This window comes from Artemia sp. Qi Xiang Cuo, chromosome 1, assembly GCF_049724085.1.
Source record: "Artemia sp. Qi Xiang Cuo chromosome 1, ASM4972408v1, whole genome shotgun sequence".
Taxonomy (NCBI): Eukaryota; Metazoa; Arthropoda; class Branchiopoda; order Anostraca; family Artemiidae; genus Artemia; species Artemia sp. Qi Xiang Cuo.
The window spans coordinates 41323178-41343842 of record NC_142794.1 but is presented as its reverse complement, the minus strand read 5'-3'; the positions used below and the strand labels follow the sequence as shown (position 1 = coordinate 41343842).

At 36.4% G+C, this 20665-nt stretch overlaps 1 protein-coding gene across 2 annotated transcripts in view; it reads left to right on the top strand.

Moving 5' to 3' along the window:
- Positions 1-2802: 2802 nt before the first annotated feature.
- LOC148956318 (uncharacterized) overlaps positions 2803-20665 on the top strand; it is a 98957-nt gene continuing 81094 nt past the window's right edge. The window contains exon 1 of one of the 2 annotated variants that reach the window (XM_089103893.1): positions 2803-2822. The gene's annotated coding sequence lies outside the window, so the exon portion shown is untranslated. Of the gene's footprint in view, positions 2823-14232; positions 14324-20665 lie in introns of those variants that run through there. The other variant, XM_089103807.1, reaches the window with a different exon arrangement.

Sequence of the window (20665 nt, the reverse complement as noted above, 5' to 3'; positions counted from 1 at the left end):
ATCAAATAATCAAAGCAAACTGTCCACAATTCCTATGAACCCTTGTTACCAACCACGCCCAGGATCCGAGTACATAACTAATCCATTTTCAATCCAGGAATTGAATAATGCAATACATCATATTAGGTCCAAAACTAGCAGTAGCTATGACAATATACACCCTACATGGATAAAGAATCTCACACCTTCATACAAACAAGAACTGCTAAATTGTTATAATCACGCTTGGGCATCTTCTAGGTTCCCCAATATATGGAAATGTTCGTCCCTCCTACCAATCCTAAAGAAAAATAAACCAAAAGATAACCCTGAGTCTTATAGGCCCATAATGATTACACCTGTGATGGGGAAAATAATGGAGAAAATTATTTATCACAGACTCCTCTGGTTTGTTGAGAAAAATAACATGATCGCACACACTCAAACTGGATTCAGGAAATACAACTCCTCAACAGATGCTTTCATTTTGCTAACAAATGCAATAAATGAATCTTTCTAAAAAAATAATATCCTAGTGGCAGCTTTCCTAGATTTTGAAGGAGCTTATGACAATGTGAACCACCAAATCCTTTTAAATAAACTTGCAAACCTTGGAGTACCTCCTAAGCTAGTATCCTTTATTAAATCCTTCATAGAAGTGCGAAGTTTCATTGTTTGTGTTGGTTCAGCCTCTTCACCCCAAAAGACAATTTCCAAAGGCCTACCTCAGGGAGCAGTCCTCAGTTGCCTCCTTTTTGCCCTATATCTCTGGGACATGAACCTACCCCACACGAATCTACAATATGCTGATGATCTGGTGCTATGGTCATCTGGCAACACCTTTCAGATAGCACAGTCAAATCTGCAAAAGTCACTTTTCCAGTTTGAAAAATTCTCTCAACATTCAGATTTACCCATTGCACCCACCAAGTCAAAAATAATCCAATTTCACCGGAAGCGAAACCATGTTGATGCAAAACTAATTATAAATAAAACAACTACCGTATTCCAGAAGATAATAATATTAATTACCTAGGTCTCATGCTTGACCAAAAACTTAATTTCCACCTCCATACTTCAAACAATTAAAAAGTACTATAGAAAAGCAAATATACTAAAAAGACTTTTTTCCACACCCTGGGGTTGTAAGGAAAAACCCTTACTCCAGTTTTATAAATCACATATAAGACCCCATATTGACTATGGGCTCATTGTCTATGGTGCATGTGCAAAGACCCAGATGCAAAAAATTGAAACAACACAAAATGATATAATACGTCTCATATTTGGTCTTAGGAAACCCACAAGCACCAAGTCTCTGCTTATGGAGAGTGGATTAACAACAATAAGGGAGAGACGTAGCTTTCTCTTGATAAAACATCTTACAAAAATTGAATCAAATAGCTCACACACATTACATAATTGGTTAAGAAATCCAGCCATGTATAGAGGTATTGCAGATGAGTATGCCAATATTCAAAAGAAGTTCCCTGTACCAGCAAAATCTATTGCACCTACTTTCCCCCAATCCCCTCCATGAAATTGGTCATTTCCCATAATAAATACTGAATTTTCAAAATGGAATAAAGATTTAACCCCCATTGCTTTTGTCCAGAAAAAATTTGCAGAACTTAATGCAATTACCTATAAAAATCACTTCCAAATATTTGTTGATGGGTCAAAAATGGATGAGAAAGTTGCAAGTGGTGTTTTCCTTCCTCACCTGAAAATTGCAATGGGAGAGAGATTATTTAATAATTTATCTATAATGTCTGTTGAGTTAAATGCCATAATCATGGCATTAGAACACCTTAAGAAAAACCATCCTTTGATTGAAAATTCGAATAATATTATCATCTATTCCGACTCTTTATCAAGCCTTTAGTTGCTGGCCTCAGCTCCTCAATATAAGTTGGACATTGACACTTATCATTGTCTCAGTATTATTGATAATCTTGCTTGAAGTGGCATAAAAACTTACTTTCAGTACATTCCTAGCCACTCTGGCATAAGTGGTAATCATCAGGTTGATGAAATAGCAAAAAATGCTATAAATATTGACCAGCCAAGTGGGAGACCAATCCCAATTAGAGATATTTACCGATGGAGGCTATCAGATATTAATTTTAATAAGATTAATCCTATCCTTTCCCCCTTTCCCAATAAGTATCTTTCTAAAATTTATCATAGAATTCGTTCTGGAACAAATGGACTAAATTTCCTTGCATTCTCATATAAGCTTTCTAATTCAAGTGGTTCAATTCCCCTGTCCCCTCTTTGCAGACATTGTAATATGAATAATGAAACAATTGACCATTGCCTATTTGAATGTAATATGCTGACGTCTGCACAACATACCTTGCTTTGTAAACTGTTAAAATACTTCAAACACCACAAAATCCCACTATCAGCCAAGAGCCTAGCCAACTGTACCTGCACACACAGAATAGAAATCGACATCTATCATCTTATATTTGAACTCCTAGAGTCGAAAGATCTGCTGAAAGATATCTGAATATATCTAATAAATATGAGGCAATCAAGCCAGTAGCTCTGTAGCCCACAGAGTGAAGCAAAAGGAAAAGGGCTAAATAGTTATACTGAAAAGCCCGCCTGCTGTTAAATAGAAGAAGAAGAAGATTGACAGTTGATTGATTACAAAAGAAGAAGATCGATTAGAAGATTACAAAGAAGAAGAAGATTACAAAGATCGAAGAAGAATTGAAATAAAAAGAATTAAATTTATTCCTAACCTATTGAGTCAGTCAAGGAAGAAAAGAAGAAGAATATTAAAAATAATTATGTTAGAGAATTCGAAAATTTTGTGAAAACAGGACTATCAAGTGAAGTTTTCTTGATTATTTTTATTTATATAAAGTGGGGAATTTATCTCAACCATGATCCCAATGAAATTACCCTCTGAGAAGGGATATACTAATAACCAAATGCTAGGCACCATCTCCCCATTACCAAGTGACCTTTCTGAGGACTCAGACTCCAATGAAACCCTGATCACTGTCCACTCTGAGGACTCAAATCACCATGACGATGGCTTCAAAACAGTCACTCCTAAAAGATCCAAGAGAAAACGGTAAACCAGTTTCTCCCCATTAAAGACAGTTTCTACAACACCCCCATCTTCTTTGGAAAAAGAGCACTTCATCCACATTTTGCCTACCTCTCCTGAAACTATGATCCAAATAAAAAACATCCAAACAATTAGACTTGAGCTCTTCAAAATCCTGAAAATTAATTTCAACCTCAACATCAACAGAGATGGTTCAATCATAATATCTATTCAAGCAGGCTTTGAAAATGCCAAAACAACTCTTTTGTCACTTAACTCCCTTGGAGGCATTAAGGTCCATTCAAAGCAATGGATTCGCCCTCCCCCTGCCCAAACAAAAATTGTCATATACAATATCCCTAACGGTAGTCCAGAAACTGAATTAAAGGATGGCCTTATTAACTGCAAAGGCAAAAAAATATCAGTATCAAAAGTCACAAGACTTGTAAAACCCAACAAAGATGGCATATTCACATCTAAATCCTACCTTTTCGCCCTGGACTCCACCCTAGAGAACTTCAGTGAACCTATATCACTATTTGGCCAGATAAAGCCCTACAAAGAGTACAAGGCTAAGCCAATACAGTGTGAAATATGTCTGATAATGGGTCACACAAAACAACACTGCAAAACAAACCTGAAGAGGTGCAACCTATGCCAAAACATCCATCCTCCATACACAGCAAACTGTGCAAACAAGAAATTATCATGCATTAATTGCAAAGGTCCCCATTCTTCTCACAACAGATCTGTATGCCCAAAATACAAGGCAAGATCAATGGCTCTCAGGTTGTCTGAAAAAGAAAACATCCCTTTTCAGTTTGCAAAAATTAAACTCATGGTGCACAATGCAGATACACCTGAATTCTCTGAATCAAACACACAACCTAATCAAAAAACTCTACAGCATAAAGCTACAAGGACCCAACCACAAAAAACATTCCCTGGAATCAAGACCTTAGACTTTCCCCCTTCCAGCCAGAGACCAAGACCCTGAATCTTCTATAAGTAAACCTGCAAAACCAACCTCATCAAAATCGCCAAAGGAAATATCAGAAGAAAATCCAAATCTACTTACAAACAAATGACTCTACATATTCAACTTCAACTCACTCTCCAGAACATCCCTCACAGAAGACAAAAAATCCTCAATTCTAGAAGAGATTGCTAATACCTACTTCCCAAAAAATCTTAAGGACACAGCCAACACAAATTTCAGCACTATACTCAATAAACTAAATCTATCTATCAATGGCTAACCCTCAGTTCCCTCTATCCACCTCGGTTTTGCAATGGAATGTAAGATCGTTAAATGACTATAGAATCACTGACCTTCTTAAGTATACTTCTTCACACAACATAGACATACTATGCCTTCAAGAGACCCATTTAAACTCATCAGTTAATCTAAAAATTCCTGGTTATGATGTCCTAAGAAAAGACGGATCTTCCAATAGAATTGGTGGTGGAGTTGCCATCCTTGTACAATCTCACCTCAAATTCTGTGGTATAAGCCTCCCTGATTTCAGTCATGACGTTGATGCAATTGGTGTAAAGTTGTGGCTGGCAAACATGGAGGTCACTGTTATTAATTTATATAATCCAAATGGCAATAACAATGGGCATGATTTTTTCAATTTTATTTCTAATAATTTCTCAAATTCAAATCTAGTGGTTGTTGGGGACTTCAATGCCCATAGTCCTATCTGGGGTTATTCACCTCAAAATAATGCTGAAAAATACATAGAGGAATTCCTCACCAATTTTACCGATAAAGTATTAGTGACACCTAGACACCTAAATACCTACTTCAGCAAAAGAAGTGGGAGTTATTCAACTATTGATCTTCAATTAGTTTCATCAAGTTTAATAAATAAAACTACTGTCAACAGAATAGACAACCTCCTAAGTGACCATTTCGCCATATGCACAAAAATTGGTGACCCAGCCATTATTGACAATTTCATTTCCCACTATGTGTGGCAAAAAGCAGACTGGCAAAACTTCTCCCACATTCTCTCAAACCATGACTACTCTTCACTCTCCACAGACTCAAACCAACTCTCCAAAAATCTCACATCACTACTTCTTGATGCTGCAAAACTTACCATACCCCAGTCCCAATGCCCTAAAACACTGAAGAATAACAAACCCCCTAAGCCATGGTGGACATCCTCTTGCCAAGAGGCTTGGCACAATAAAAGGAATACCATCAGATCCTTCAAGAGAAATCCATCCACTGCAAAATATATTGCAAAGCTACAAGCAGAGGCAAAACTTAAGAGAACAATCAAACTTGCAAAAGAAGAGGCATGCAAAAACTTTCTCTGATCAGTGTCCCACAAAACGCCAGAGTCAAAGATTCATAAATTCCTAGACAGGATGTGTGGCAAATTCTCTAAACAAAGCCGCTTCCATTACCAGCTAACTCTAAATGGTCAGCAGCTGTAAACCAATGAAGAAAAAGCTAAATTTTTGCATATTCTTTTGAGAAGAAATTCAAAAATACCCCCCATAATCCACCTCAGATCAGCCTAACACCCCATTTTGACTTGCCTGGGTCCCTGTATCTTCTCCAAGATTTTACAGTGATTGAGCTGAATAAAGAAATCAATTCAATCAAACCCAAAACAGCTTGCAGCAACGACCAGATCCATTCGTATTTGCTCCAATACCTTCCAATAGAGTTTAAATAAGTACTCTTTTCTCTCTTCAACAACGCCTGGAGCAATTCCTTCTTCCCATCTACTTGGAAAACATCACTCATCATCCCTTTTTTAAAACAAAATAAACTCAAAGAGGACCCCAACTCCTTCAGACCCATTATGATTAGCCCAGTTCTGGTAAAAGTATATGAGAAGATAATCCACTCCAAACTGTATTGGTCTGCTGAGTCTAACTACCTTATCCCACATACCCAAACAGCATTTAGGAAATATCATTCTTCCATTGATGCATTTGTTCGCCTAACCAACGCCATATCTGACTGTCTGAAAGACAACCAAATCCTAGTTGCAGCTTTCTTGGACTTCCAAAACGCATATGATAATATCCAACATCCACTCCTACTGCAAAAATTATCAAAAATGGGTTTTCCAATACCTGTAGTGAATTTCTTTAAAAGTTACCTATCCGAACGCTCTTTTGTTCTCCAAGTAAACTCCTACATCACTTCTAAAAAGTCTGTCTCCAAAGGCCTTCCCCAAGGTGCTGTCCTCAGCTGTCTCCTGTTTTCACTATATTTATGGGATCTCAACCTACCCCATACAAATATTCATTTTGCAGAAGATATTGTCCTATAGTCTACCTCAAATAACTTTGAACTGGCCCAATCTAAGTTACAAAAGTCACTTTATGCCTTTGAAAGTTTCTCCAACAATCCATGCCTACCCACCTCCCCATCAAAATCGGCTCTAGTACAGTTTCATAATAAGAGAAACCCCAAATCTGCCCTATTAACCCTAAATGGTGTTGTCATCCAAGAGCAACAACACATCAAATATCTTGGCCTCACTCTAGACCAAAAACTAACCTTCAGGCTCCACATTGAAAACGTGAGAATAAAATGCCTCAGAAAAATGCGTATCTTACAAAGGCTACTCAATACGCCTTGGGGTTGCCATGAAAAAACTCTAATAAATGTCTGTAAGACTTATATTAGATCTCAGATTGATTATGCACTAATTGTCTATGGCTCATGCTGAAATACCCTACTATGCAGTATGGAGACTGTCCAAAATACTACGATCCGTACTATACTTGGCCTCAGGAATCACACCAAAAGCAACTTCCTCCTCAGTGAAAGTGGCCTCACATCTAATACCATGCGAAGAAACATCCTACTTTCCCGCTACTTCACAAAAATTTAAGGTGACAGTTCCCATAGATTACATGACTGGCTAAGAAACCCTGGAGCTTTTAGGGGCCTTGCACGGGAATTTGCAACCACCCAAATGACCTACCCCATACCTTCATCTTCTTTATTTCAAATTTACCCCCGGATACCTTCCTGGGCTAACCACTACCCAGAAGTGAACCTTTTGTTTGCGCCAGCTATTAAAACAGACCTTTCCCTCGCCTATGTAAAATCATTATTTCATGAATTTGAGTCTCAGAGATATATCCACCACCTCCCAATTTTTGTGGATGGCTCAAAAACAGATTCCAGGACTGCTTGTGGAGTCCACTTCCCATCTATATGTACAGCAGCTGCTGAAAGGCTCCAAAATGATGTGAGTATCATGACAGCTGAAATAGCTGCCATCAACATTGCATTGGAAACCATTATAAAGATGGCAAACCCTCCAAGAAACACCCCTCTTATAATTTATTCAGACTCAAAATCAGCCCTTGCCTCAATATCACCAGAACATTCAGACTACCCAGACAATGATACCTCCAACACTCTTGTACTATTGAACCAACTACTTAAACAAGGTATATCCACAAAATTCCAGTACATCCGAAGCCACATGGGTATAAAAGAGAACCACAAGGAGGATGTAATATCTTAATCTGCACTTCATATATAAATAATTCCAGGACGACCTACTAAATTAAAAGACGTATACCCCTGGCGCCGACGAATCTATCTTGAAAACAAATGTCCTCCAAACCAGTTTCCATTTATATGCCGGACATACTAAAAGATGTACCACAGAATACGATCAAATGCTACTGGCCTTAACAGCCAAACTTATCACTATCAAAACACAACCATTCCAACAGTAATGAGCCCTCTTTGCCGCCTATGTCAAACCTATGATGAGACCATCAACCATGTTCTTTTTGGTTGCCCTGTGGCAACTCTCAACCATAAAAAAGAATGGCTAACTTTATCTGCTATTTTCAAGCGCCTCAAGCTAACCCCTAATATTGACCAACTAACACAAAGGAGACACTCTTCAACTGATGATGCTGAATTGTTCAAAGCTGTCTTTAACTGCTTAAATATAGGTGGTTTCATCAATGATGTATAAAGCCTATTATTGAATAATAATAGTCTAATCTCTATATTTGATTTCCCAGGACACCCCTGACATAATCAGACAATACGAAAAAGGTTAAATGGATTCATCCGAAGCCTATAATTGAAGAAGAAGAAGAAGAAGAAAGAAAGATATTAAACTTTTAAAAGAATACTCAAGCAGCAGCAGCAGCAACCTTTTAAGAAAATCGAAATATATTTTCTTGTGATTTTTATCTATTCTAATCAGCAGTTGTACCAAACCAACTCTGCTCAAGACATCCTCAGGGCTATACTGTGGTGTTTATCCTCCCCCATAGTATAGTGCAGACGGTTTGATATCATCTATTTTCCCTTCTTTTTTTAGTTTTATTTCTGTGTTTAAAGCTTTTTCCAATAGGCAATGATTAGAAGTCCTCCAAAAAAAAAAGTCCCCCCAGATCCCAAATCAAATTCCAGTGAAAGTGTCATAGTGAAAGATACCCATCCTGGCTGGTCAAGCACGCTATCTCAAAGTTCTAATGATAGCTCCAATTCGGAGAATAGGACAATGATAAGTGTAGGGGCTAATGTAACCATAAATGATAATGGGTTTCAAGAGGTCCTCTCTAGAAGTTCTAAAAAAAGGAAAAAAATCTCCCCAATTAACAGCAGGTCCCCTCTCCCTGCCCAAGATCCTCCCTCCAAACACTTAGGAATTTACCTTAAAATTACTCCCACTACCCCCTTTGAAATAAAAATGATCACTGCACTAAGAGTTGCAATTTTTAAATTGCTAAAGTCAATGTTCTCTCTTAACATTAACCGTGATGGATCTCTGCTAATAGCTGTAGAAGATCAGAAATCAGCAGATACAATAATTAACCTTAAATCCCTTCTGAATAACCCAATTATTGCATCTAATTGGAACCCAAAACAATCACCAACAAAAATAGTTGTTTACAATGTTCCCCCAGAGATATCTACTCAGGAGTTAAAAGAAGGCCTTTTAGATAGGGCTGGAAACACAATCCCAGTTGAAGATGTTACCCAACTTGGAAAACCCAACTCTAATGGCCTAAAAACTAGTAGATCCTTCTTATTCACACTGAAGGATAAAATTGATATCCCAGAAAAATTATTCCTATTTGGGCAAATCAAACCACACAAGGAATACAAACCTAAGCCTATTCAGTGTCAGAAGTGTTTCAAACTGGGACACACAACAAACAAATGCAATGAAATTCTCCAAGAGTGTAGTAATTGTAAATCTTTCCATCCTAAAGAGCTGACAACTTGCAATAACACTCAGCCTACATGCATCAATCGCAAAGGCCCACATGAATCTACAAATAAATCACTATGCCCTGCATACAAGAAAAGAGCTCTAACACTCCAAATATCAACAGAGAAGGCAATCCCATACCCCTTTGCAGCAATGGAAGCAAATGCTGCCCAACGATACCAAATAAAGCATGCAATGAAACCAACCAAATCCCCCACGTCAAACGCCCCCCATGCATCGCGTCCCCCATATAAAACGCCATCGGCTCAGCCCCCTCGCGCCCCGCCCGATCCGACGCAATCTCCAAGCCCCCAAGCCTCCGGTTCCGGTGAGATGAGGTCAGCCTGGCCCTCCCTCCCAAGAAGAAACAAACCAGAAACACTACCAGGAATCAATCCCTTAACCAACAAACAGGATGCACTACCAAAAATGCAATCCCCAAATATATGCTTATTCATTCTAAACTGTAATGCAGTTCAGGCCATGAACATACATCCACTACAGAAAACAAAATTTATTGCAGAATTGGCAAAAATCTACATCCCAGATGATATGCTCATTCAAGCAAAAAAAGATCTTGCTTTACTATTAACAAAGCTGAACATTGATACACAGTCATATGAAGAATAAATCAACAACACAACATTTATCAATACTCCAATGGAATGTAAGATCACTCACAGGAAATAAGCTAAATGAACTAATATCATTTATGAATGATAATTCGATTAATATTGCTTGCCTCCAGGAAACTCATTTAACCCAAAATCAACAAATTAAGTCTCTGGGATATACTATCCTGAGAAAGGATAGATCTTCAGAGAGAAAAGGAGGTGGTGTAGCTTTATTAGTTAATAATAATATAAAATTTTGTGGCATCAATTTTCCAGATTTTGAAAATGATGTTGATGTAATTGGTATAAGTGTTTGGCTGAACAATTTAAAAACCTACATAATAAGCTTTTATAACCCTAATGGCCAAACTACAGATGCCAAGGATTTCTTTAATTATATAAATAATTCTAATATGTTAAAAAATATCATTATTTGTGGTGATTTCAATGCCCACAGCCTTTTGAGGGGGAATAAACCAGCAAATAAAGCTGGTAAATTTATTGAGCATATGACTTCAAATAATAATGAATTAGTTGTTGCTACCCCTGCAAACCTGAATACTTATTTCAACCCCAAAAGTGGCAATTTCTCCACAATTGACCTACAAATTGTGTCTTTAAATTTTTTGAACAAAATTTACATAAATAAAATTGATAGTCTATGTACAGACCACTTTGCTATAGTTTGCTCCCTAAATGAACCTGCTGAAACTTTATCTCATACATCCAAATATATCAACACTAAAGCAAATTGGTCTATTTTCCAAAATAAGCTAAATGATGAAATTACAAGTTTCACCCAAAGTTCATGCATTTCTAACACAACAGTTGACACACATGCTGAAGCGTTGACATCTTTACTAATAAATACAGCTAATCATGCTACCCCCAGGACAACACCTAAGAAAACATTCCCTAAACAAATTCCTAAAGTATGGTGGACAAATGAGTGCCTAAATAAATGGAGGATAAAACAGGCAGCTAGGAAAGAATTCATAAAAAAACCAACACCTACTACATATTTAAAAAAATTACAAGCAGAATCTAATCTAAAAAGGACTATAATAGATGCTAAATATAAATACTGGAATAATTTTGCAAATAATCTCTCCAGAGAAACAAATGAGCCAATTATACATAAAGTCATAAGCCACATATGTGGGAAAAGACTTCTCCCAACCCACTCCTGTATGAGCTTATACATAATAATACCCGTTATGACAATGATAATGAAAAGGCTAACCTATTTGCAACTCTTTTTGTTAATAAGCTAACATCAAATAATCATAGCAAACTGTCCACAATTCCTATGAACCCTAGTTACCAACCACGCCCATGATCCGAGTACATAACTAATCCATTTTCAATCCAGGAATTGAATAATGCAATACATCATATTAGGTCCAAAACTAGCAGTAGCTATGACAATATACACCCTACATGGATAAAGAATCTCACACCTTCATACAAACAAGAACTGCTAAATTGTTATAATCACGCTTGGGCATCGTCTAGGTTCCCCAATATATGGAAATGTTCGTCCCTCCTACCAATCCTAAAGAAAAATAAACCAAAAGATAACCCTGAGTCTTCTAGGCCCATAATGATTACACCTGTGATGGGGAAAATAATGGAGAAAATGATTTATCACAGACTCCTCTGGTTTGTTGAGAAATAATATGATCCCACACACTCAAACTGGATTCAGGAAATACCACTCCTCAACAGATGCTTTCATTTTGCTAACAAATGCAATAAATGAATCTTTCTCAAAAAATAATATCCTAGTGGCAGCTTTCCTAGATTTTGAAGGAGCTTATGACAATGTGAACCACCAAATCCTTTTAAATAAACTTGCAAACCTTGGAGTACCTCCTAAGCTAGTATCCTTTATTAAATACTTCATAGAAGTGCGAAGTTTCATTGTTTGTGTTGGTTCAGCCTCTTCACCCCAAAAGACAATTTCCAAAGGCCTACCTCAGGGAGCAGTCCTTAGTTGCCTCCTTTTCGCCCTATATCTCTGGGACATGAACCTACCCCACACGAATCTACAATATGCTGATGATCTGGTGCTATGGTCATCTGGCAACACCTTTCAGAGAGCACAGTCAAATCTGCAAAAGTCACTTTTCCAGTTTGAAAAATTCTCTCAACATTCAGATTTACCCATTGCACCCACCAAGTCAAAAATAATCCAATTTCACCGGAAGCGAAACCATGTTAATGCAAAACTAACTCTAAATAAAACAACTATTCCAGAAGATAATAATATTAATTACCTAGGTCTCATGTTTGACCAAAAACTTAATTTCCACCTCCACATTTCAAACACAATAAAAAAATGTTATAGAAAAGCAAATATACTAAAAAGACTTCTTTCCACACCCTGGGGTTGTAATGAGAAAACCTTACTCCAGTTTTATAAATCACATATAAGACCCCATATTGACTATGGGCTCATTGTCTATGGTGCATGTGCAAAGACCCAGATGCAAAAAATTGAAACAACACAAAATGATATAATACGTCTCATATTTGGTCTTAGGAAACCCACAAGCACCAAGTTTGTGCTTATGGAGAGTGGATTAACAACAATAAGGGAGAGACACGTAGCTTTCTCTTGATAAAACATCTTACGAAAATTGAATCAAATAGCTCACACACATTACATAATTGGTTAAGAAATCCAGCCATGTATAGAGGTATTGCAGATGAGTATGCCTATATTCAAAAGAAGTTCCCTGTACCAGCAAAATCTATTGCACCTACTTTCCCCCAATCCCCTCCATGGAATTGGTCATTTCCCATAATAAATACTGAATTTTCAAAATGGAATAAAGATTTAACCCCCATTGCTTTTGTCCAGAAAAAATTTGCAGAACTTAATACAATTACCTATAAAAATCACTTCCAAATATTTGTTGATGGGTCAAAAATGGATGAGAAAGTTGCAAGTGGTGTTATCCTTCCTCACCTGAAACTTGCAATGGGAGAGAGATTATTTAATAATTTATCTATAATGTCTGCTGAGTTAAATGCCATAATCATGGCATTAGAACACCTTAAGCAAAACCAACCTTTGATTGAAAATTCGAATAATATTATCATCTATTCCGACTCTTTATCAAGCCTTGAGTTGCTGGCCTCAGCTCCTCAATATAAGTTGGACATTGACACTTATCATTGTCTCAGTACTATTGATAATCTTGCTTCAAGTGGCATAAAAACTTACTTTCGGTACATTCTTAGCCACTCTGGCATAAGTGGTAATCATCAGGTTGATGAAATAGCAAAAAATGCTATAAATATTGACCAGCGAAGTGGGAGACCAATCCCAATTAGAGATATTTACCGATGGAGGCTATCAGATATTAATTTTAATAAGATTAATCCTATCCTTTCCCCCTTTCCCAATAAGTATCTTTCCAAAATTTATCATAGAATTCGTTCTGGAACAAATGAAGTAAATTTCCTTCATTCTCATATAAGCTTTCTAATTCAAGTGGTTCATTTCCCCTGTCCCCTCTTTGCAGGCATTGTAATATGAATAATGAAACAATTGACCATTGCCTATTTGAATGTAATATGCTGACGTCTGCACAACATACCTTGCTTTGTAAACTGTTAAAATACTTCAAACACCACAAAATCCCACTATCAGCCAAGAGCCTAGCCAACTGTACCTGCACACAGAGCATAGAAATCGACATCTATCATCTTATATTTGAACTCCTAGAGTCGAAAGATCTGCTGAAAGATATCTGAATATATATAATAAATATGAGGCAATCAAGCCAGTAGCTCTGTAGCCCACAGAGTGAAGCAAAAGGAAAAGGGCTAAATAGTTATACTGAAAAGCCCGCCTGCTCTTAAATAGAAGAATAAGAAGAAGAAAAGATCAACCATCAACCCCCCCCCGAAATTTTTGACCGAGTCGAAAATTAGTAAAACCGAGCTAAAAATCAGTAAAATTAGTCGAGAACTGAGTCAAAAATTAGTAACCAACCAGTCCAACAGTAATGAGCCCTCTTTGCCGCCTATGTCAAACTTATGATGAGACCATCAACCATGTTCTTTTTGGTTGCCCTGTGGCAACTCTCAACCATAAAAAAGAATGGCTAACTTATTATGCTATTTTCAAGCGCCTCAAGCTAACCCCTAATATTGACCAACTAACACAAAGGAGACATTCTTCAACTGATGATGCTGAATTGTTCAAAGCTGTCTTTAACTGCCTTAATATAGGTGGTTTCATCAATGATGTATAAAGCCTATTATTGAATAATAATAGTCTAATCTCTATATTTGATTTCCCAGGACACCCCTGACATAATCAGACAATACGAAAAAGGTTAAATGGATTCATCCGAAGCCTATAATTGAAGACGAAGAAGAAGAAAAGATATTACTACTTCAGCAAATTATTTTAGAGGGTAAATCACTAAATCTTTTTATTCAATTTGCCAGGCCTATTTGTGCTGAGTGAATGAGACTTCAGTCAATTTTGCCTAGGCTTCAAGATTAAAAAAAGGAAGAAAGCTGCCATTTGAATCCCAATTTAATGGTTTAGAAACAATCTAGTAAAGTAACTACTGAATCATCTGGGATACCACCAGATGGCTAATTTGACAGTTTATATAGGCTATATGCAAATCTTTAAATTAGCCAACTGGCCAACCAGTGTTTTAGGCCTAGGAGTCCAGCTGGACATAAGGAAACATATTAAGAAAACAGTTCTTACTCCATAATATGCAGAATAATCCTAGTTAACACATTTTGCAGGGGAAGAGCCATTATCTTCACTTCTTTCCTTGTTTTTCTAAGAAATTCATGAATTTGATAGGACCTATATATTACCTTAAATTGCAGCTAGGAGCAATCTAAGGATTTCTCCTTGTAGAGCTCCAGAATGATGATTAATTGTATGCAAGAATCACTGGTGACCAGGTGCTGCTCCATCTTTGATAGCATCTTAATTGAATTTACACTCTTTGGAGGACCATTCAGCATCTAGCCTTTGTTCAAAAATCATCAATGGATTCAGCAGTAACGGTTTCATTTGATAATTTGTTCCTATTGTTGACAATACATGTTGAGAAGAATTGAGTACAGACTCTAGATGTTGCAGACTGCTTGGCAAGTTTCAGTTGATGACCTCTAGTTCTTGAATTGGTGCTAACAGCAGGGAATAATGCTGGGAGAATATTAGCCCTCAGTAACTTAAAGGCTAAAATGGCATTCCCTTTATTTCTCCTGTATACAAGTGTAGGGGGATTCAACATTGATAGTCTTACAGGATAAGAAAGCTCTTGCATGCCAGATATCATTTTAGTGGCACATCTTCAAGAACTTTTATATCTTTTTAAAAATATGGAGAGGCAAGTGACATTCAAACTTCAAGCTTAGGATGCAGAAGTCCCTTATAAAGAAGACTGATGACTTTAGAGGAACAAGTGGAGATGGTATGCTTAATCAAACCCAAGGTTGAACTAGCCCCAGCAGCAAATCTCTTAGCATGTGTGCTGAGTTTTAATTTGTTGTCAATTAAAATAGCCCATGCTCCTTGAATATCCAAAAGTAGACCCCTCTTGCCCACCCCCCAATGAAAATGTTGTAGATTTACCCCTGAGGGCATGTTGAATCAGTAAGAATGTGTTTATAAGTAACATAACTGTCATTGGTGAATATTTAGGCTAGTATTAATACTACATTTCCACTCTCCAGAAGGAAATGCTCCAACACACCCCTGATTGTCAAATATATCCTACAATAGCCTAGACTTGAAAACCTTTCCATTAGCCTACTGAGCTACAAATTAGATGGACATACTACCCTATTCAATGCCTTAATTTATTCTCTTTTTTAACATAGTAATTACTTTACTTGAAAATCAAATATTTAGCCCTCAATGGACCCTTAACTGGTAGGGTCAATAAAAAGGGTAGGTTAAATTTTAGACAAGGTGCTCTTTGCTATCAGGCAAAGTGGTGGGGCTAGGGAATAAAACTCTTGGGGATGGATCTACAGACTAAAGTATGTCCTGGGCAGGTATTTTGAAATACTCACCTCTACACCTTCTCCTGCTAGAGAGCATTGACCTTTGATGACAGTTAAAAATCTTAGTGTTCTAAAAGTGAAACCTTACAAAATAGATCTTCTACCTAGCCTAAATGAAGTGTTAGAACAGTTTTTTCAGCTTGACTGTGTTGCTCAATCTCAATTTATGAGGTTTTGAAGATCTGCAAGTACATTTTCTAGATTTAGATGATCCCATTGACATGGCTTAAAATCCTACTCATATAACAGGAATTTCATTTTCAAAGCTAAAATCAGAGAAAGAGAAACTGAAAATTAAGGTATAATTTTGTTTTGTCAAAATTCCAAGAAGTATAGACATGCCAAGTAGGCACATTTTTAAGGCATAGAAATCAGAAGAGGGTTAACATAGTAGCTTAACAATACCCAACCAGAGTATGTTTTTGGCCCTGGATTCATTACTGAAAATTTTATCTTTCTAACCTAACCACTTTCCAAGATAGCAAAAAGTACCTTGTCTAGAATTTTACCTTAAATTTACTGCAGTTTAGCTTACACCACATTCAGAATTATCAGTTAAAACCACTAAAATGTAAAAATCATTTCACTATATGTATTTACTGTAAATTGCAGCTAGGAGCAATCTAAGGATCTCTCTTTGTAGAGCTTCAGAATGATGACTTGAGTTATATACAAAGTTCATTGGTGACCAGGTGCTTTTTTGTGTTCTGTAGTATCCCAATTGAGTTTACACTGTCTAGAGAACCACTCAACATCTAGGCATCATTTAAAAATGTCAACAGATTCAGCAGTAACTGTTTCATTAGATAGTTTGTTCTGACTGTTGACAATGCATGATGAAAAGAATGCATGGTGTCTCTGCACATCTTTAAGTACTTTTATGTCTTTTTTTTAAATATGTGGAGGCAAGAGACATTCCAACTTTAAGCTTAGGACACACAATTCCCTTATATAGAAGAATGATGATTTTAGGGGAATGACTGGAAATAGTATGCTAAATCATTCCCATGGTTGAACTAGCTCCAGCACCAGACCTCTTGGCATGAGTGCTGAATTTTAGTTCATTGTCAGTTGTGACACCAAGATCCTGCTCATTATTTACATAGGATAGTGGGTGGCCTAAGAAAAAATATGAGCAACAGGGATTCAGTTTGCCCAAGTGAATGATATGGTACTTGGCAATGCTGAATTCAAGAAGCCAGGCCTCAGCCCATTGACCTAGCAGTTGAAGATTATTTTGTAGCCAGGCATGATCTCACAGGACAAAGCTGGTCCAAAAAACTTCAGGTCATCTACATAAAGAGTTGATTTACTGCTTATAATGGAAAAAGCATCATTGATCAAGATACTAAATAGTATAGTATACCCAAAACACTTCCCTGAGGAACTCCACTCAGAACTTGCATAGAGGAAGAAAGAATACAATTACCAGAGTCATCAAATGACTGGACACATTGAGATCACAAATAAAGAAAATATAGGATTTAGAGCAGGGATTTCTCTTGAAGCTTAACTGCACATAATTTAATTGCAAGTTGCTTGTGACACACTTTGTCAAAAGCTTTAGAAATGTCAAGCAGAATCATGTCAACAGGCACCCCCATATCAAGCAACTTGGTGATGTGATCATGTGATTAAAGGAGATTGGAGTCAACATGTCTTCCTGAATGAAAGCCAGGTTGTGAAACTGTGTTAAACGTAATTTGCTCCAAGGTGTTTAACAACTACAGAATTGATTATTCTTTCAAGAACCTTAACAACAGTAGATGTCATGCTCATGGGTCAATATTTTTCAGCAAGTTCCTTTCTACCTTTTTAAATATAAGAATAGGTGCAGTTTTCTAATCCAGAGGTAGTCTGGAAAGATTTAATGATGACTTCAACAGCAGAGAAAGAGGTTGACACAAAACTGTAAGACATTCATGTAGGATATATGTGTGAATACTGTCTGGACCAGCAAATTGGAACATACAAACTTGGAATGCTCCATGGACACATTTTTTGTGGCATTAACTGCAGGGATACTTGGATTTTCTGTTCTTGTGCTTGGGGGCAAATAATGCAATGACATGTTTGGTCATTGGAACCTGAAGAAGATGCCTTGGGGTCATTCTCACCTTAAAATCCTGTAAGGTTGCCGATCAAATCATTCAGTGCTTGTGGAATTGTTTGGAGAGTTGCTCTGAACCTAATTTTTATGTTATGAGGGATTATCCTAGTTCTATTAGGATTTTTGTTTAGGCCAAGTATTTTCTTGGGGAGCTGATTAGCTCAGAATATCATTGGCATTGACTCCTGCTGATTGATGTCCATAACCACATACCCCACCACTATGGACCATGGTGGCTGGCCTTTACCACCCCTGGCAATTACCCCCCTCCCACCTTGTAAAATCCCCCTGCCGCGGAAATTGCCGCCCACAGAAAATACCCCCTCCCACCGCGTAAAATACCCCCCCGCTGCGGAAAATACCCCCCCCCCCATGGAAAATAAGGCTTTCCAAATTTGGGAATTTTATTTCGGTTTTATTATTTTATTTTCTGTAGGGGAAAAGAATTTTGGTACTTGTGTATTATGCACCACTCACTCAAGTTTACACTGTGTAAAATTCAAAAACACCAGTTTTTGTTAGTTTCTTTGTTATTTTAGAAATAAATTTGGGCTATAGATTTGTACATAGGGGGAGGGGGTAAAGTATAGTGGGTCTGCATGCAAAATATGTTTGGTACAATTATTCTGCATATTAGATAGATAGATAAATAAGTGTATTTTAAAGCCAAATATATGGCCATGAAGACAGTAAAATAATATAAATGAAAGGCACAAATAACATAAACTTTGATCAGAAATCATTATAAAACACTTAAATGAAACTCCACATTAACCTAATAATAGTAATTAATGCTTAGTAAAATGGTCATTGAAAAAAAAAACATTTAACATTTAAATGAAACATTACATTTACTTTACACTAAGATTTTTTTATTGAGTTAACAAAATTTCCAGATACCTTGCTATTTTCTGTAATTTTTTAGTTGCCATATACCTAGAAAGAATTGTTTTCTGACTTCAAACTGTCCAAATACTTTACCCCCAATAAATACCCCCCCCCCCCCCATGGAAAAGAAGGCTTTCCAATTTAGAGAATTTTATTTGAGTTTGATTTTTTAATTTCTGTAGGGGAAGAAGTTTTGGTATTTGTGTATTATGGGCAAATCATTCAAGTTTATGCTGTGTAAAACTCAAGAACAAAACCTCTTCTTTGTTAGTTTTTCTTCAGCTTAGCTCAAGACAAGACAAAGACAAGTGACAAAATATATGGGAAATACATAATTTGGGCTATATATTTGCACATAAGGGGGGGGGGAGGGAAGTATTTGAATAGTTTGAAGTCAGAAAATATGTTCATATATATATAGCCCAAATTTGTTTCTAAAGTAATAAAGAGACCAGTTTGTTCTTGAGTTTTACACATTGCAATCTTGAGCCAGTGGAGTATAACACAAGTATCAGATTTTTTCATGGAGAGAGAACTTTAATGTAAAGAGTGAGGTCTTAAGGAGGAGGTAACTTTCATATATGTAATAATTTTGGTTCTTTTTAAGGTTAGGTTAGGTTACTTACAGATAGTATTTGTTAATGGGAAACATTAACAGTTTTTTTTAAAGAAAAGTAAAGAGCCTCATTAAACCAAAAATGAGCAGAAATAAAGTCAAATAATCTTCAAAGTAAAAACTATGGAGTATAATAGAAAAAAAATTTAAGACAATATAAAATATTTTTTGTATGAAAAAGACTATGTAAATAAAAAATGAACAGAAATTAATATAAAAAACTTTTTCCATAAAACAAGTTTGTCACAGAATAGTAAACAGCCTTGTAAAGCCAAAAATGAGTAGAAATAAATTCAAATAATTTTCCAAGCGTAAAACTAACACAAATCCCAATAAATAAATGAATTGAACCCAAAATAAACAGAAATTACAATAAATAACCTATTCAAACTCAAAATAGCAACAATTAGCATGAGTAGGGCTGAAGACCCCCACACCTCCTCAAGACCAGAACATAATTTGCACTTTACTGAAAACAAAATACATTTTAGATGTTTTAATTTTTTGGCTTTAACAAATAAAGAAGTATTAAGACTAGAAATAGATATCAGAATATGTATATCAAAATGACAATACATGGTTACTTTTTTTTTAAGTAAAGTGCAAATTATTTTCTGGTCTGAAGAAGACATGGGTGTTGTCAGCCATACTCCTTTTAATTTTTGCTTGTTTTAAGTTTGACTAGGCTATCTATTGTAATTTCTGCTAGTTTTGGGTTTCATTTATTTGTTAATGGTGATTTGTGGTAGCTTTACACTTAGAAGATAAGAAAAACAAACTTGTAGAATTTGACAACACTTTTGTCCACAAAAACTTAAACAATTTAGAATTGGTTGGTTCCCAAAGCCAACTATCGTTTCAAAGGATAGCCAAACCTTCACAAACTTTTTGGTGCCATATGTTTAAGCTTAATTTTGATGATTGTTCACCTATATTTTTTTCTTCATTTTTTTTTTTTTAATTTGGCACCCACTACTGCCAAAAATTGCAATAGTTCATATGGAAGTCTTTTTGACACTAATGTTTTCTTTTTTCTAAGTTTTAAGATACTTCTGGTGTGTAAATTCTTCTTTTTCCTGTTTCTTAGCACTTTTCAACAAAACT